The sequence below is a fragment of the Heloderma suspectum genome, chromosome 2 (genome assembly GCF_057233095.1).
Source record: "Heloderma suspectum isolate Gila_16-S chromosome 2, 16-S_ref, whole genome shotgun sequence".
Lineage (NCBI taxonomy): Eukaryota > Metazoa > Chordata > Lepidosauria > Squamata > Helodermatidae > Heloderma > Heloderma suspectum.
The window spans coordinates 208,709,382-208,725,914 of NC_139459.1; the positions used below are offsets into that span (position 1 = coordinate 208,709,382).

Consider the following 16,533-nt stretch of genomic DNA (forward strand, 5'->3'; position numbering starts at 1 on the left):
CTCTCGAAGTGAACCATAGGGTGGGTGGCCACTCCAGAGAGCCTCGCTGGCTGCTTTCCTGCGGCAGCAAGTGCTGGAGCAGGAAAGCGGCCATTGCAGCTTCCTGGAATGGCCGTGGCCACCCACCCTATGCAGTGAAGCATAGGCAGGCGGTCCTGATGTGGCAAATTCTGCAACAGGTTAGCACATGGCAACAGCTCTCTGGAGACACCTCTCAGTAGATCCGAATCTAAGTTTTCAGTATTGCGCTTACAGGCTTTCACGTGTGGTTAATGCATTTGCGTCTGCTTGTCACACGTGTTGATGTGAATGTGGTTTTCCTATACAGAATCTATATGGCCTTTAGAGAAAAGAACTGTGAGCAGGAGACTGGATTCCTGCTCACCCTTGTCAGAGATCTTCCCTACAAACTTTGTGCAAGTTTTGCATCCTGCTGTGGAGTTTATGTCCAGTGCTATGTGGAATAAAATGTCATATCAAGATTTAGCATAAACTTAAAAGTGATTTTGGATTTATTGCTGGAATTGTCAGAAAAGCCATTTGTAAAAAAAACCACACACACATGAAACTGACCCAATGATCTGAAGAGAAAGTTTCATGAAATGCCCTCTGCAACTTCGTTAATTTTGTAAATTAATCAGTACATTGGTTTGAGAATAAATCTCATTGAACTCAATGGGGCTTGGTTCTGATTAGACATGCATAGGAATGCACTATTAATGTCTGATTTCCTCTTCCACACAAGAACAAAGTTACATGGGATGCCTTTTTAATATTTGGGTTTGCTTTCAAATAAAACATCCTTGAGTTTTGGCAAGGCATTCTTATTCATTTTGCTGAAAAATCAACAAATTGAAACAACCCATTTTGAAGTGAATGAAACAGCTTCAAAATGAGCATTGCCATTTTGAGTTGGCCTTACTTACCTGTAGTAGTTTTTCCCCTCACTAGTTTGGGATTATACCATGCTACATTTTCCATGCAGGAAGGGAGATGAAAGACTGAATTCCTCATCACTTCTGAATCAAATGTTCTTGCTTATGTTTGAAAACATGAAACCAATTGTCTGTTTTGTATTTTTCTGCTCATTCCAAAGAAAATATTGTTTGCTTTCAGAAGGTAGGCTGCATTTTATGTTATGAGATCCACTGTCCTCTGCTCCTTACCAGTTGTCCTTTGGTTTACCGCTGAGATCCACACCATGATCAACTCTCGTTGCCCCTTCACCAGATGAAAATAAGAAGCATGACAGCTGCATACTGACAAGCCTCCTGAGAAGGAACCGCTGAAGCCACAAGAAATAATCAAAGCGGGTGTCCAGAGTTCTGGCTGGTTAATGACAGACATATGGAGCCCAGAGGGAAAGAGAAGGCCGCAGGTAGAGAGATGCAGGAAGGGAGGGGAAGAGTATAAAGACGGTTAGAAAGCAAAATCATATTTCAACTTGCTGTAGGTCCCTTGGAATTTGCCTATAGATCATGGAATAGGCCTAACACGTGGCTCTAATTCCAGGCCTTGCTACACCTCTACTAAATCTCGACAGCCTTGGAGTTCAAGCTCTTCTTGATTTACATGTGGTTTCTGGAAGGAAGACTTGCAGAGAGGCAACCAGTAGACTCTGACCCCCCCCCTCCTTTTTGTGGCCTTTATCCTTTTTAATGTCTAACCTTCATGGCTCAGTTCATAACATGTGTGTCTTATTTGCTGTTCCCTTTGCATCTGAGGTACATGGCTGATAGGGCAAGCAGTGCTGAACTGCTAAAACATGTTTGTGATTGCTAGCAATTTTAATAAAGGCTTTTGACATATACAAAATGCAATCTTCCACAGAACTCCTTCTCTAACTATCCTGCCAGTTTCAAGGGTGAGAGATTCGTCTTCCTTTTTGTTTTAAGACATATGCAATAAGAACATAATCTGGAACAACAGAACCTGGTTTCGGTGTTCCAAAAAGAACAACATTCATTTTTTAAGAGCAGGTCCAGGATGCATCCATATCTGCTATGTATGATATAGTTCTTTTATTGCATGGTTGAATAACTGGTCTCTTATAAATTATTTAGAGCACAAACCTATATATTTCTATTCAGAAGTAAATCCCATCGTATTCAACAGGGCTTATTCCTAGGGAAGTGGGTATAGAATTGTAACTTTAATCTGTCAATTTTGAAAGCTAGATGGTCTTCCATTTGTCTGAGTGGGAGGAAAGGAGATTCGCTTGCTCCCATGCACTAGCTCTCAGTATGTTTCTGGGCTCAATTTAAGGTGCTACTTGTTACCTGTGTAATCTGCAGGTTTATTACCTAACATATATTTTTCAGGAATGTCTGTCTCTATATGACCCTCTTCTCTTTATGGCAACTTCTGAAGGGACCTTGTTCAGAGTTCCTTCCTACACCACCAATGAGAGGAACATTTGCCTAGCAACTAAACTGTCAGTTGGGATATGTTATGCCTGCGGTATCTGGCTTAGAGTCTAGACCAACAGAAATGTTCAAAATCAAATGTTCAATGTACCCTGACATTTCAGCTCAAAATGAAGTGTGGGGCTATTTATTTATTTATTTAAAAGGTGTATAGGCCACCTTTTAGGCGAAATCCTCCTAAGTTGGCTATGAAGGGACCTTGTGTTTCCCAGGTATCGGGGGAAATCTGAAATCAGCAATCAGGTGTCACATATGCATGACTGTCTTTAAAATTACACAAGTATTTACAATTATATTCTCTGCACATGTATTTGCACTCTTTTCTGTGGGCAGGCAGTGTGTTTTGTTTTTCAGCCCTGGAGACTTGATATTTGCTTGCTTAGTGTCTCTGTCGATGTTTAAAAATATATGATTTCTGAGATGACATGCTCTCAATTTTTGATCTTTAAAGGCAGATTCTAGATGACACAAAGGTCACAAAAATATCAGACAAGACTCCTTGGTTCCCATCAGCTGATGACACCTCTAGAGTTCCAGGCTGAACAAGATTCTGAAATGATTAGGACTCTGTGCTGATGTACTAAGGTGCAAAGATTGGAAACAGGCTGCTTTTTGTCCTATGCCATGAGCATCCCAGTTTCCTATTGGGGCTCATTTTACCTTCCTTCACTTCTGACTCCTCCATTTCCCCTTGAATGGGCATGCTTATATTATACCTTGAAGGGTAGCTTTTGCTAAATGTGTTATGGTTTGGAATGAGCCTATAACTTGGATGGAAAAACGTTCATTAATTGAATTAGGGATGGGGTCTCAGTCTTTGAAGCAACCACAGACTCGATTTTATGAGATGATGAAAAGATAATTATTTGTCCAGTTGGAGTAAAACTTGGTGATGGTTGTTTTTATTCTATATTTTTTTAAAAAATCTGTTTTGAAAGGAGTTTCCACTGCAGCTTCCTATTTCAACCCATGAGGCTCAACTAAGGTCAGTAGAAGGCACCATGTTGTTGTTGTTGTTGTTCAGTCGTTCAGTCGTGTCCGACTCTTCGTGACCCCATGGACCATAGCACGCCAGGCCTTCCTGTCCTGCGCTCTCTCCCGGAGCGGGCTCAAGTTCATATTCATTGCATCAGTGATGCTATCTAGCCATCTCATCCTCTGCCGTCCCCTTCTCCTTTTGCCTTCAGTCTTTCCCAGCATCAGGGTCTTTTCCAGGGAGTTTTCTCTTCGCATTAGGTGGCCAAAATATTGGAGCTTCAGCTTCAGTATCTGTCCTTCCAATGAGCTCTCAGGGTTGATTTCCTTTAGGATGGACTGATCTGACCTCCTTGCAGTCCAGGGGACTCGTAAGAGTCTTCTCCAGCACCACAGTTCGAAAGCATCAATTCTTTGGCGCTCAGCCTTCCTTATAGTCCAGCTCTCACAGCCATACCTTACTACTGGGAAAACCATAGCTTTGATTAGACGTACCTTTGTCGGCAAGGTGATGTCTCTGCTTCTTACTATGCTGTCTAGGTTTGCCATAGCTTTCCTCCCAAGGAGCAAGCGTCTTTTAATTTCATGGCTACAGTCACCGTCTGCGGTGATCTTGGAGCCCAAGAAAGTAAAATCTGTCAGTGCTTCCATTTCTTCCCCTTCTATATGCCAGGAAGTGATAGGGCCAGATGCCATGATCTTAGTTTTTTTAATGTTGAGTTTCAAACCAGCTTTTGCACTCTCCACTTTCACCCTCAACAAGAGGCTCTTGAGATCCTCTTCGCTTTCTGCCATTAGGGTGGTATCGTCTGCATATCGGAGGTTGTTGATAATTCTCCCAGCAATCTTAATTCCGACCTCTGATTCATCCAACCCGGCATTTCTCATGATGTACTCTGCATATAAGTTAAATAAGCAGGGTGACAATATGCAGCCTTGTCGTACTCCTTTCCCAATTTTGAACCAATCAGTTGCTCCATCTCTGGTTCTTACTGTTGCTTCTTGACCCTCGTACAGGTTTCTCAGGAGACAGGTAAGGTGGTCTGGTACTCCCATCACTTTCAGAATTTGCCACAGTTTGTTGTGATCCACACAATCAAAGGCTTTAGCGTTGTCAATGAAGCAGAAATAGACGTTTTTCTGGAATTCTCTTGCTTTCTCCATGATGCAGCGAATGTTGGCGATTTGATCTCTAGTTCCTCTGCCTCTTCGAAACCCAGCTTGTACTTCTGGTAGTTCTCAGTTCGCATACTGCTGAAGCCTAGCTTGTAGGATTTTGAGCATCACCTTGCTGGCATGTGAAATGAGCGCAATTGTGCGGTAGTTTGAACACTCTTTGGCGTTGCCCTTCTTTGGAATTGGAATGTAAACTGACCTTTTCCAGTCTTGTGGCCACTGTTGAGTGTTCCAGATTTGTTGGCATATTGAATGCAGCACTTTAACAGCATCATCTTTTAGGATTTTAAATAGCTCAGCTGGAATACTGTCATCTCCGCTAGCTTTGTTGTTACTAATGCTTCCTAAGGCCCACTTGACTTCACTCTCGAGGATGTGCGGCTCAAGTTCAGTGACCGCACTATCATGGCTATCAGGGACATTCAGATCTTTCCTGTATAGTTCTTCTGTGTATTCTTGCCACCTCTTCTTAATCTCATCTGCTTCTGTTAGGTCCCTGCCTTCTTTGTCCTTCATCATGCCCGTCTTTGCACAAAACGTTCCCTTGAGATCTCCAATTTTCTTGAAGAGATCTCTAGTCTTTCCCATTCTGTTGTTTTCTTCGATTTCTTTGCATTGTTCATTTAAGAAGGCCTTCTTGTCTCTCCTTGCTATTCTCTGGAACTCTGCATTCAGTTGGGTATATTTTCCCCTTTCTCCCTTGCTTTTCGCTGCCCTTCTTTCATGAGCCACTTGTAAAGCCTCATCAGACAGCCACTTTGCTTTCTTGCATTTCTTTTTCTTTGCGATGGATTTCGTTGCTGCCTCCTGAACAATGTTACGGACCTCCGTCCATAGTTCCTCAGGCACTCTGTCTATCAGGTCTAATCCCTGAAATCTATTCCTCACCTCCACTGTATATTCATCAGGGATATGATTTAGGTCATACCTGAACGGTTTAGTGGTTTTCCCGACGTTCTTCAATTTAAGCTGAAATTTTGCAAGAAGCAGCTCATGATCTGAGCCACAGTCAGCTCCAGGTCTTTTTTTTTTTTTTTTACTGATTGTATGGAGCTTCTCCATCTTTGGCTGCAAAGGACATAATCAATCTGATTTCGATATTGACCATCTGGTGATGTCCATGTGTAGAGTCGCCTCTTGTGCTGTTGGAAAAGAGTGTTTGCTATGATCAGCATGTTCTCTTGGCAAAACCCTATTAGCTTTTGTCCTGCTTCGTTTTGTACACCAAGGCCATGCCTGCCTGTTATCCCGGTGATTTCTTGACTTCCTACTTTAGCATTCCAATCCCCTATGATGCAGAAGACATCTTTTTTTGGTGTTAGTTCTAGAAGGTGTTGTAGGTCTTCATAGAACCGATCAACCTCAGCTTCTTCGGCATCAGTGGTTGGGGCATAGACTTGAATTACTGTGATGTTGAATGGTTTGCCTTGGATTCGTACTGAGATCATTCTATCATTTTTAAGATTGTACCCCAGTACTGCTTTTCCCACCCTTTTGTTGACTATGAGTGCTACACCATTTCTTCTAAGGGATTCTTGGCCACAATAGTAGATATGATGGTACCCTGAATTAAATTCGCCCATGCCTGTCCATTTTAGTTCGCTGATTCCCAAGATGTCGATGTTCAATCTTGCCATCTCATGTTTGACCACCTCCAGCTTACCTTGATTCATTGATCTGACATTCCAGGTTCCTAAACAATATTGTTCTTTACAGCATCGGATTTTCTTTTCACCACCAGACACATCCACAGCTGAGTGTCCTTTCGGCTTTGGCCCAGCCACTTCACTCTTTCTGGCGCTACTTGGAAATACCCTCTGCTCTTCCCCAGTAGCATATTGGACACCTTCCGACCTGAGGGGCTCATCTTCCGGCATCATATCTTTTAGCCTTGTGATACGTTCCATGGGGTTTTCTTGGCAAGGATACTGGAGTGGGTTTCCATTTCCTTCTCCAGTGGACCACATTTTGTCAGAACTCTCTGCCATGACCTGTCCGTCTTGGGTGGCCCTGCACGGCATAGCTTATGGCTTCACTGAGTTACGCAAGCCCCTTCGCCACAACAAGGCAGTGATTCATGAAGGGGAGAAGGCACCATAGAACCAAACAAAATGTCTACCCCTCTTCCTATAATCCAGCTGGATAGTTTGCTGTATTTCTTCCCTGATGCTCTTCAAAGTAACGGCGTTTATTCACAGATAATATAATCACCGACTGCTGTAATTAGAATGCTTGAGTACCAGGATCTTTGTTTTAGCATGTCACTGAGACTTAGGGATACTGGAGAAATCCACAGCAGATTCAAATTAGTTCAGATTTCTATGAAACTAACCTGCAGATTCTGTAGCAGACTAGCTTTTTCAAAGTCACATGGATTCTGTGGACTTGCAGACTGTTTTTTTAAATTTTGGGGAGGATGTGAGCTAATACATACTTACACTGATGCACACTTGTGCAAGTGACACAATATTCTTGTATATCCCTAAAAAATCTGATTCTGTCATTAAGCAGACAATGGAATGAAATACACTTGACAATCCATGATTTACCAAACTCCGTACATCCCTACATTTTGTTTATACATTATGTTAGACTAAAGCAATAGTTCTCAACCTCAACCTAAGGAGGGAACATTAAAACATTTGGGGCTTTTTAGAAAAAAAATGTAACTAAAGGGTGGGGGTGGACATTATAGAAGTATATGGAAATTATGCATATTGTGGAGATGATGAATAGAGGAATGTCTCTCTCTGTCTCTCTCTCCTATAATACTAGAACCTTGGGGTCATCCCATGAAGCTGAATGGTGGGACATTCAGGATAAAAGGAAGTGCTTTTACAGAGAGCTTCGGCTATTGGGCGGTATAGAAATGAAATAAATAAATAATAAAAAGTACTTCTTCACACAGTGTATAGTTAAACTATGGAATTTGCAACAAGATGTAGTGATGGCCACCAATTCGTTCAGCTTTAAAAGGGGGTTATTAGACAGATTCTTGGAGGATAAGGCAGTTGATAGCTACTAGTCATGATAGCTATAAATCACCTCCCATATCAGAGGCAATATGTCTCTGTACACCAGCTGTTGGGGAACATGAGCAGGATGGTGCTATTGTGCTCATGTTCTGCTTTTGGGCTTCCCACTGGTGTCTCATTTGCCATTTTAAGGAAGAGAATGCTGGACTAAATAGGCCTTTGGTCTGATCTAGTTTGGCTTTTCTTAACGTTCTTATGTACGCAAACGGTTAACCATGGTCTCCCTTTTGACAAAAGACTTACCTTTCAGGAGAGCTTTTAGAAAATACCGCTTTAGAAATATACACATGGAGAAAATCGTACATGTGAACTGGTTACTTACTGTGGCAATCCTGTAGTTCTGGCAGGGTACCAATCTCACGGGATAATCCAAATGGTCTGCCCACCAATGTGGTTGCGTCATTCACATATATGCCTCCCTATGGCAAGGGATCATACCACTCCATAGTAGCTGGCTTTTATAGGTGCCTAAGTAATACCTATATAAAAAAATAGGATAAAGAATGACAATGTCGAATGAAAATCCAGAACATGGAATGTGAAAGGGGAGAAAGTGAATGGAAACTAGATTTGTTCAAATGTAAAGAAATATTTGGTAGGGATAAAGAGAATGGACTCAGCAGCAATGTGGTGAAAGTGAAGGCCATAATCTTAGTTCACTATGCTGAGCCTTTGAAATCAATGGACTTAATAGTGCAATCCTAAGCATATTTACTCAGAAGTAGGTCTTACTGAGTTCAGTGGGGCTTTCTCCCTAACTTGTGCTTAGAATTGCAGTGTGTGCCTTTGTGCTGAATTTTGACCATTCACAGAAAAGGGACACAACAGGAACAAAGATACTGCTAGAGAAATAAGGAGAGCCAGAAAAACAAAGGGGGGGGATGTTGCTGATTTTATTTAACATTAATTGCAGATTAATGTTATTTTATTTAACATTATTTATTACAGATTTATTTAACATTAATTGCAGATTATAGGGAAAGCCTATAAATTGTGGTAGAAACTGTTAAGTACTGCCAGATTTGTGCCAGCTAGCCATCTGAAACAGGTGTATTATTTCTAGTTCATTTGGTTCAAATAAATGCCTTTTCCATGTCTATATATGGGGCATAGGATTTCACTGTTTATCTGCTTCCATATTGCAAAAGGGTTTGATTTCATTGGAATGAATGTAAAGTCTGTGTATGAGTGTGTGTGCATGGAAGCACAGATGTCTATGCATAGATGCTTCAATGAGGGCCTAGTACTCTCATTGGTTTCAATAGAAAGGGCCATGACCTTGCAGTGCTGCCACTGTAATGATCCCATTATAGCCCATTGCAGTAAACAGCTCCCTCTGTGTTTGATGTTCTCCTGCCATTGCTAGCCCTGGAAGCCCTGGGAGGGGTCTTCTTTATGCCCCATTTTGTTCTCAAGTACACGTAGTGAGTAAAAACGCATAAGGATTTAACATTGCATTAAATAAGAATAGCATATTCTTGTATTATTTTCCACTTGTCTCTTGGAGAAGGCATTACATGTTGCCTAGTGGTTGTCCCTAAACCCATGTGTGTTTTCATAGTCAGCTCTTCCTTTTGCCCGCAGTTTTCTTAGTCCCCAAAAGCATGGGCCAACCTTCCATTATAATAGCAAGCAATTTGTTTTATCCCACTACAGAAAAGCCTGTGGATTTTCACAGTGTTGATTTAGTGAAAGGATATTTCCAGTGCTTCCTTCCTGGCCATACCAAGAGGTCCCCTAGCATTTCACAACGGCTAGATGCTACCAGGGTTGGGGAACTTCTTTCAGCCAGAGGGCCAATGCCCATTTTGGAGAAGCTCTCAGGGACTACACACCAGTGGTGGGCAGGGCCAAAGGCAAAATGGGTGGGGCCAAAAATACAAAATAATTACAGCATATTGTAGTTTAAAGCTCTTACTGCTAGTCACTCACATTTAGGAGAGGCATGTCAACCTTTTCAAATGGAGGGAAACAACATAATAGCTGGAAAACCACCAAACTATTGGTGGTTGAAGGAAAGGGGCAGGGCTAGGGCAAGGGGTGGAGCCAACTGGAGAACCCCAGAGGGCCAGGGTTGGCCCTTGGGCCTGAAATTCCCCACCCTTGCTCTAGATGGCTGGATAGATACCGTCCTACTGTAGAGGATTATCATCCCAACTTTGAATCTTACTGTTTTATTTTAACCAAGAAAAGAGGACAAACAGACAGAGACAGAGTGAGGCAAAAAGTTTCTTTTACATTAAGGATTAGAAACCAAGCATGTCTCATTTCTAGATTACCTAAGCTTCCAGGGATGGTTGAAGTTTATAGCTGCTGTTGCCGTGGTCTCACACTTGTAACATCTGTATCCATTCATGGTGCCAAGTCGTTCTTTTTCTCATGCTTGTTATTCCCCCCTCCTTTCACTCCTCATTCCCACCCCCTCAGCGTGCATGTAAATCTCCAGAGGGAAACATATGTCATAACTTTTGGCCCAAACACGAATCCAGAGCAATATGTTATAGCAACACCTGCACTGCTGCAGTCTTTTCAAGCCAAGACTACTGTTAATATAGTGCAGATCTTCCACCATCTCAGCACAGGGGACCAATGGAGAAACTTAAGGTTATTAGCTTCAGGGTAGACCATGAACATTACTGCCCTCAATGCAGGCTGGTTGTCCTGCATTGGCTGCAGTAGACTCTGAGCTGGAGCAAATTATGGGGCAATCCAAAAGGCAAGGCAACAAAGCAGGCAAATGGTCATGCACAAAAGTTCCAGTCCAGTATTGGATATTGCAGAGGCAGGAGTGGTCCAGATACAAGCAAAGGTCAAAGCAAACTTAAGCAGTAAGTTACTGTACACAGTCCAGAAGCAGAGTCAAACAGGACTCCAGGGATCAGTAGCATGGAAGGTCAATTACAAGGCAAGGTCCAGAAAGCAAGACACAGAAGCTGATGAACAATGTTGTTCCAACACTTACTAGGTCTACAGTGAAGGTTTTTAACACCAAAGCCTGCCAAGCCCCACCCAGAGCTCAGCTGCAGTAATCAGAGTGCACTGTTCAGCACCCTACTCCTGAGGAGTCCTTCTTTGCAAGCAAGCACTCCTTCTTACTGGAGCCCTACTGGCCTGTCACTTGAGGCGATGATGCTCCTGGAGGCCAGGGGCTGCTCAGTCTCAGAGGCAGAGTCCCCTCCCCTGATTGGGATGGACCTGCAGCCATTTCCCCTGTGGGCCCAGGCTCCTCCTGGTCTGGTGACAGTGACTGCCCTGGGGTACCTTCAGTTTCTGGGAAGTCCAGCTCTTCCTCTGAGGAGGATTCCTCCAGTGGGGGCATGACACTGGTTTTGTTCTCTCCTTGGACAATGAGAAGCAATCATGTGACTAATGACTTGTGCCCACTGTGTCAAGCAAAATGGCAAACCTTGAATTTGTTATCATCCTTGCTCAGGATACGTATCTTCTGGAACACAAAAGACTAATTTAGCTCAAATGTGCCGGGAGGACTGTTTTCCACGATAATCCTATCTTTTTTTCTGCCAGTGGAATCTAGGGGGTGGTGAGAGTTCCATCTTTCCTTCCTTATGCTCCATCCAAAGCACAGGGAGGGAAAGCAAGGATACAAACCAAAAAGAAGGTAAAAAAGAAGAGATTTTCTTCTGCCGTGGCAAGTCTTTACTGGAAGTGGGAGTATGCAAAAAGAATGCTCAAAGCCAGAAGTCCACAGCCAGTCATGATGAGTTTATCTCATTAAGACCTGATCTGGGATCACCTAGAGTTTAGGGATTTGGAGGTTCAATAGAGGGCACTAAGATGGAAGCTCTACAAACTTAGGGTGCAGTCCTATGGGGATAGTTGGCCACTTCCAAACTTGGCGGCCGCATCCAATCCTCCCCTCCCACCCACTGGAACAGCCCCTTAGAGACCTCTCCTTTGCCACCTCGGAAAGCAGCCATCATGGTTCTTTCCACAGTTCGGGCAGGAGGGGGAGGATCAAATTCCAGAATTCCTCTTCTGAGGTTGTAGCAGTGTCTATGTCCTCAGAAGCGGGACTCCAAGGAATCCTATCCTGCCTGGGACACTCTCCTGGTACCACAGGATTACTCTCCCAATAAATAAAAAAATAAATTGTTTGTTTGTTTGTTTGTTTGTTTACAATATTTATATACCACTCCACATCTAGAGATGATTTCATAGTGGTGAACACAAAATATAATAATAATAATAATAACAACAACAACAACAATAATAATTTATGTAGTGCTTTGTCATAAAGTGCTGTACATAAAAGAAATAACTCGACAATTTAAAATACATAATTCTAATAAAACTTAACTCAAAATTACAATATTAATACAACAGTCTTAATAACCCCAATAAGCATAAAATCAGCACACTTTACCTTAAAAACAACCAACCACTCCCCCTCCTTCTCAAAAAGATACGTTTTCAAACCTTTCTTAAACACCTCCAAACTCTCAGTTAACTGTAATGGTAGGAGAAGGGAGTTGCACAGCTCTGGGACAAGGTTCTGGAATGCACGATAACGAGACACCACAATCTGTGAAGTAGAGCGGGTCAGAAGAGCCTGGCCCATGTATCTAGTAGCCCAACTTGGGACATACCAGGACAAAAGAGAGGATGGACAGGCTGGGTAATGCAACCTTAGGGCCTTAAAGGCCAGGACCAAAATCTTGTAAAGGGCCCTGGCCTTCAATGGAAGCTAGTGCAAGGCCTTACAATAACCAGTAATATGAACAAAACAGGGAAGGTCCAGAACAATCCTGACAGCATTGTTCTGAACCAGGATTAAAGGACAGAGGGAAGAAAGAAGGGGGCTTGCTAAAAGACTATTACAAAAGTCTAGACATGAAACAACTAAGGCCCGAACCAAAATGTCTGCAGTCACCTAAGACAGGAACCTGCAGATCCGGCAGATATTTATTAAGTAGAAATTATAAGTCCTCACTATGCTCTCAATAAAGGAGCACAGCGAGAGACAATCATCCACCAGGACCCCCAGGACCCTGGCAATGGGGACTGGGACAAGCTGAGTACCTTGAAGGCGGGGGGGGGGGGGTAAGGAAGGAAAAGGAGAAGGACTATCAGGGCAGAAAATCAAAATTTCAGTTTTGTCCATGTTCAACTTGAGGCGGTGGGCAGAAATCCACGAAGAAATCACTAGTAAACCATCTCCTGCCGATGCCCACTCTCTCCCCCAAAGCTGGTCAAAAGTCTGATAAACCTGGGTATCATGATGCTGAAAACAACAATCAAAAATAAGGGAACCCAAGGGAAGGGTATAGAGAGAAAAAAGGAGAGGTTCAAGGACAGACCCTTGAGGCATCCCAACTGTGAACAAAATGGGGTCTGAGACAATACCAGAAAAAAAAACTGAAAAAGAACGATTTGACAAAAAAGAAGTAAACGAGGAAAGAGCAACACCCCCAATGTCCAGAGATGCCAATCGAGCCAAAAGTATCCCATGGTCCAACATAAAACATACATACATACATTTAAACAAAGCTATGCTAAGTCCGGAGGTTTTACAATATTGTCCTGTGAATCTTCTTTTCAGTTTTGTGTGGTGAATTCTAAGAGGCTTGGGCACATTAAAATGAGCAGGATGACAACACTTATATTTTATTTATGCATTTTATTTTTATTCTTTATTTCCTATTTAAGTTAACTACTTACATATCCATTTTTTTGCTTAGTGATTTTATTTATTTATTTATTTTTATTTATTGCATTTATACCCCGCCTTTTTTCCTCTTGCAAGGAACCCAAGGCGGCTTGGAAAATGAAAAAAAAATCAAATAAACAGTTAACAACAAAAATGGGCAGCTAATAGCGGCTTCAGTCCTAACTGTATGCCCCCTTTTCCATGTAATCAAAATATGTCAACTCTTAAACGCCATTGTGGAATGGACAATGCATAGGAAGGAAGGGACAACCCTGCTAACAGTGATCCTATATACACATATACAATCCAGGCATAGTCCTGTGTAAAATGCACACCAATCCCAAGTGCAGATGAAAATCACACCCTTTATTTACATTTTGTAGTGGAAATGGGGGCTACACTGGAGGAGGAGGAGGGGGATTATCACTATGCATTGCAGTTTATATGCACTATTGGAAAATAACTTCAAGTTCATTAATGATGCAGATATTCTGGAGTATTTTTTTTCTTTCTTATTTTGAAAAGTGAGTTAAATGTGAGCAAAAAGATGTCAGTTATTGTTGCCCCTGGAAAAATGACCCTTGCTGATCAACAGGCTTGGCATCTTTCTCCTGTGTCTTATGTTTTCTTTCATCTCATATCCTTCGGTAGGAGGGATGATTGAAATGTTCTGGAGCTCCCATTTCTAACTCTGGAACAGGGCTCATATTACAGGGGAGCCAGAGGGAGCCTGCACCACTACCTTTTGTGATTCCCCTTTAGCTAGTCTTTTCAGAAGGATGGAGAGGGGCATGACTTGGTTAAAATTAGGGGAAGTCGGGATTCAGCTTGTGGATTTCATTAAGGGCCCCCTTGCCTTGCCACCCATAATTTGAGCACTGGCATGCAGAGACTCTAGCAATGTGGCTTCCGCCCTAGCTTGCTGTTCACCTTTCTAGGCTACCCTCAGTATTCAGTCAAAAAGACGTGCAGTAAACCTTTGTCAGTAGAGCCATGTTTTCAGGACCCACAATTCAGCGGACTCTGTGTCACATTTCCTCTGCCTGCACCCCTAGAAGCCCAAAGAGGTAGACATACACCCCCTTTCCTGCTAAACAAGCATGGTATTTGACTCCCAAATAAGTTCGCTTCCTCCATTTGGGGTTTTCCTCCCTCTCCGTCTACATTGCAGTCTTTGATTCCTCCATTTATGGACAGCTCTCAGTTCTGCCCATGGGAAAATTTTACAGTAACTTCTCAGTGTGTCTCCCACTCCCCTGTCACTATTCCATGCCATTGAGTTATCATTGGGCTCCTTTTTGGAGTGGGTTCTCTCCCTTTAAAAAAAATTTTTCAGAATTTTCATACCACAAAAAACTTGGGGTTACACCAACTCTGCTGATACCTCCCTCGGGGCGGGGGGGATGTGTGGTTTTGGCTACATTTGCGTGAGCACAGGAAAACCAGAATGTTGGAAACCAAATCCTCTAACAGTCTACATTCAGAACAAATTATTCATACTGTTTGTGTATATATTTGCTTGCTCTATTGCATTGTTTATTATGCTCCAATAAGTTGTTTGTTTTGCAAAGAGAGGAACAGATGCTAATTGGAGAGAAATGAATGGGAATGAGTGGCGGGGGAGTCTTGAAATTTGTGGCTTGAAAGTAAGGATTGTCAGGATCCCACTTTCTACACCAATTGCTATACAAGTTGTCTTTGTACTTGCTTAGAAAAATTGAAAATGTGTGGAACTTGCTGCCTCAGGCCTCCTCTTTCACAAAGAAGTACACTAACACCCTGATCCTAAATTTAACGGAAGTCCTATTGATTTCAGTCAAATCTGCTTCAAGGTGATTAAGACTGCCACTCTAAGATAATTACACTATAGCAGTACTGGAATTCCTGCTCTATAATATATTTAGCTTAATGCTTAATCGAGCTCTGGCTAACTAATGACATAATTCAGTCTTCATCAGTGTTAAGCTTCAGAACCCCCTGCTGTTTGGCCACACACCGTCAAGTCATAGCACCTCATTTTGACCTCCCACAACCATCTGTGTATAGAAGATGCGGTCAAAGTAGTAACCATCACAGAAGAGACACTTTTTTCCTCAAGAGATTGGGGTCAAATGCTTCCATTCTGCTGTTTGTTTGTTTTAATTGACTTGGTATAGTAAGATGAACATATTTCTGATATGTCTCACTCTGCTGTAAAAAAAGAAAACGTTTCCAGCAAATTTTCTGAGGCAGTCTGGGGAACAAGAGTGGGCATAAAAGATTCCTGAAAGTCTTTTGAATCACAGAGAGATAAATGTGGACAGTATAGATGCTATTATTGTGTATTAGAGAGAGGGAGGGGGAGAGAGAGAAAGAGAGACAGAGACAGAAAGAGAAAGAGAAGAAAAGGTATTTGATGTATGTTTGCCATAAAATATTCTGGGATATTAGGGTCTGTGGTTTATTTTACTAGTGGTGACTAGTTCAAGCCACATTTAGCCAATAAATATGAGATATGAGGTCACTCCACCATTTAGTTGTTACCCTGTCTACGCATTGCACAGCTGGGGTAGTAATCTTTTAACTAGTGTCTGCCTCAGTGGGGAGTCCATTAAAATAAGAGCCAAAGCCCATTGGTCTTGGTGGGGATTGAGAATGGAACAGGCTTTTGACGCTTCTGAAGAGCATGAATGACGTAAACGAGCATTTTGGATCAGGTTCTTCTTCAGTGGACCTTAAAAATGTATTCTGCATAAAGTACATAATTAACGTTACTAATTTGTGGAGTGTGCCTCTGAATTTGTCACTATATTTGGTGAGTGGGAAAATCTAAATTCACAAATGGGCTGTCAAGCATCTTCTGACACAATTTGTTATTTAAGTTTTGAATACCTAGAGTTTCCTGGCAAGTGCCTAATATCGATAAACTTGCTTTAGCATTCACTTGCATTCACCCCCTTGCAAGCAGTCTGGGGCAAGTGTGCAAAATGGGCTTCCTTCCCTCTTCTTTCTACTATCTCATTTGTACAATGGGCAACCACGAGCTGTGCTGCTCACGAATTCCTTTTGCATATTCACAGAGGTCCAGGCCTAAGTACTTCAAAAGTAAGATCCATCAATTGGGCTGGACTTTGGGGCTCAGTTTAACTCAGAAAGAATGGGAGATTTTCAGTGACAAAATCGTATTCTGCTTTCCTGGGCCACATCTATATGGCACTGCTTTGACCCCCCACCCCACTGCAACTGTGCAGCAATGCAGCTTCGAGTCAGCATG

At 42.3% G+C, this 16,533-nt stretch overlaps 1 long non-coding RNA gene across 1 annotated transcript in view; it reads right to left on the bottom strand.

Annotated features, from left to right (window-relative positions):
- LOC146353878 (uncharacterized) overlaps nucleotides 1–16,533 on the bottom strand; it is a 149,483-nt gene that overhangs the window by 28,581 nt on the left and 104,369 nt on the right. The window contains exon 3 of the long non-coding RNA XR_014788201.1: nucleotides 7,935–8,091. This is a non-coding gene — a long non-coding RNA (uncharacterized LOC146353878). The remainder of the gene's footprint in view (nucleotides 1–7,934; nucleotides 8,092–16,533) is intronic.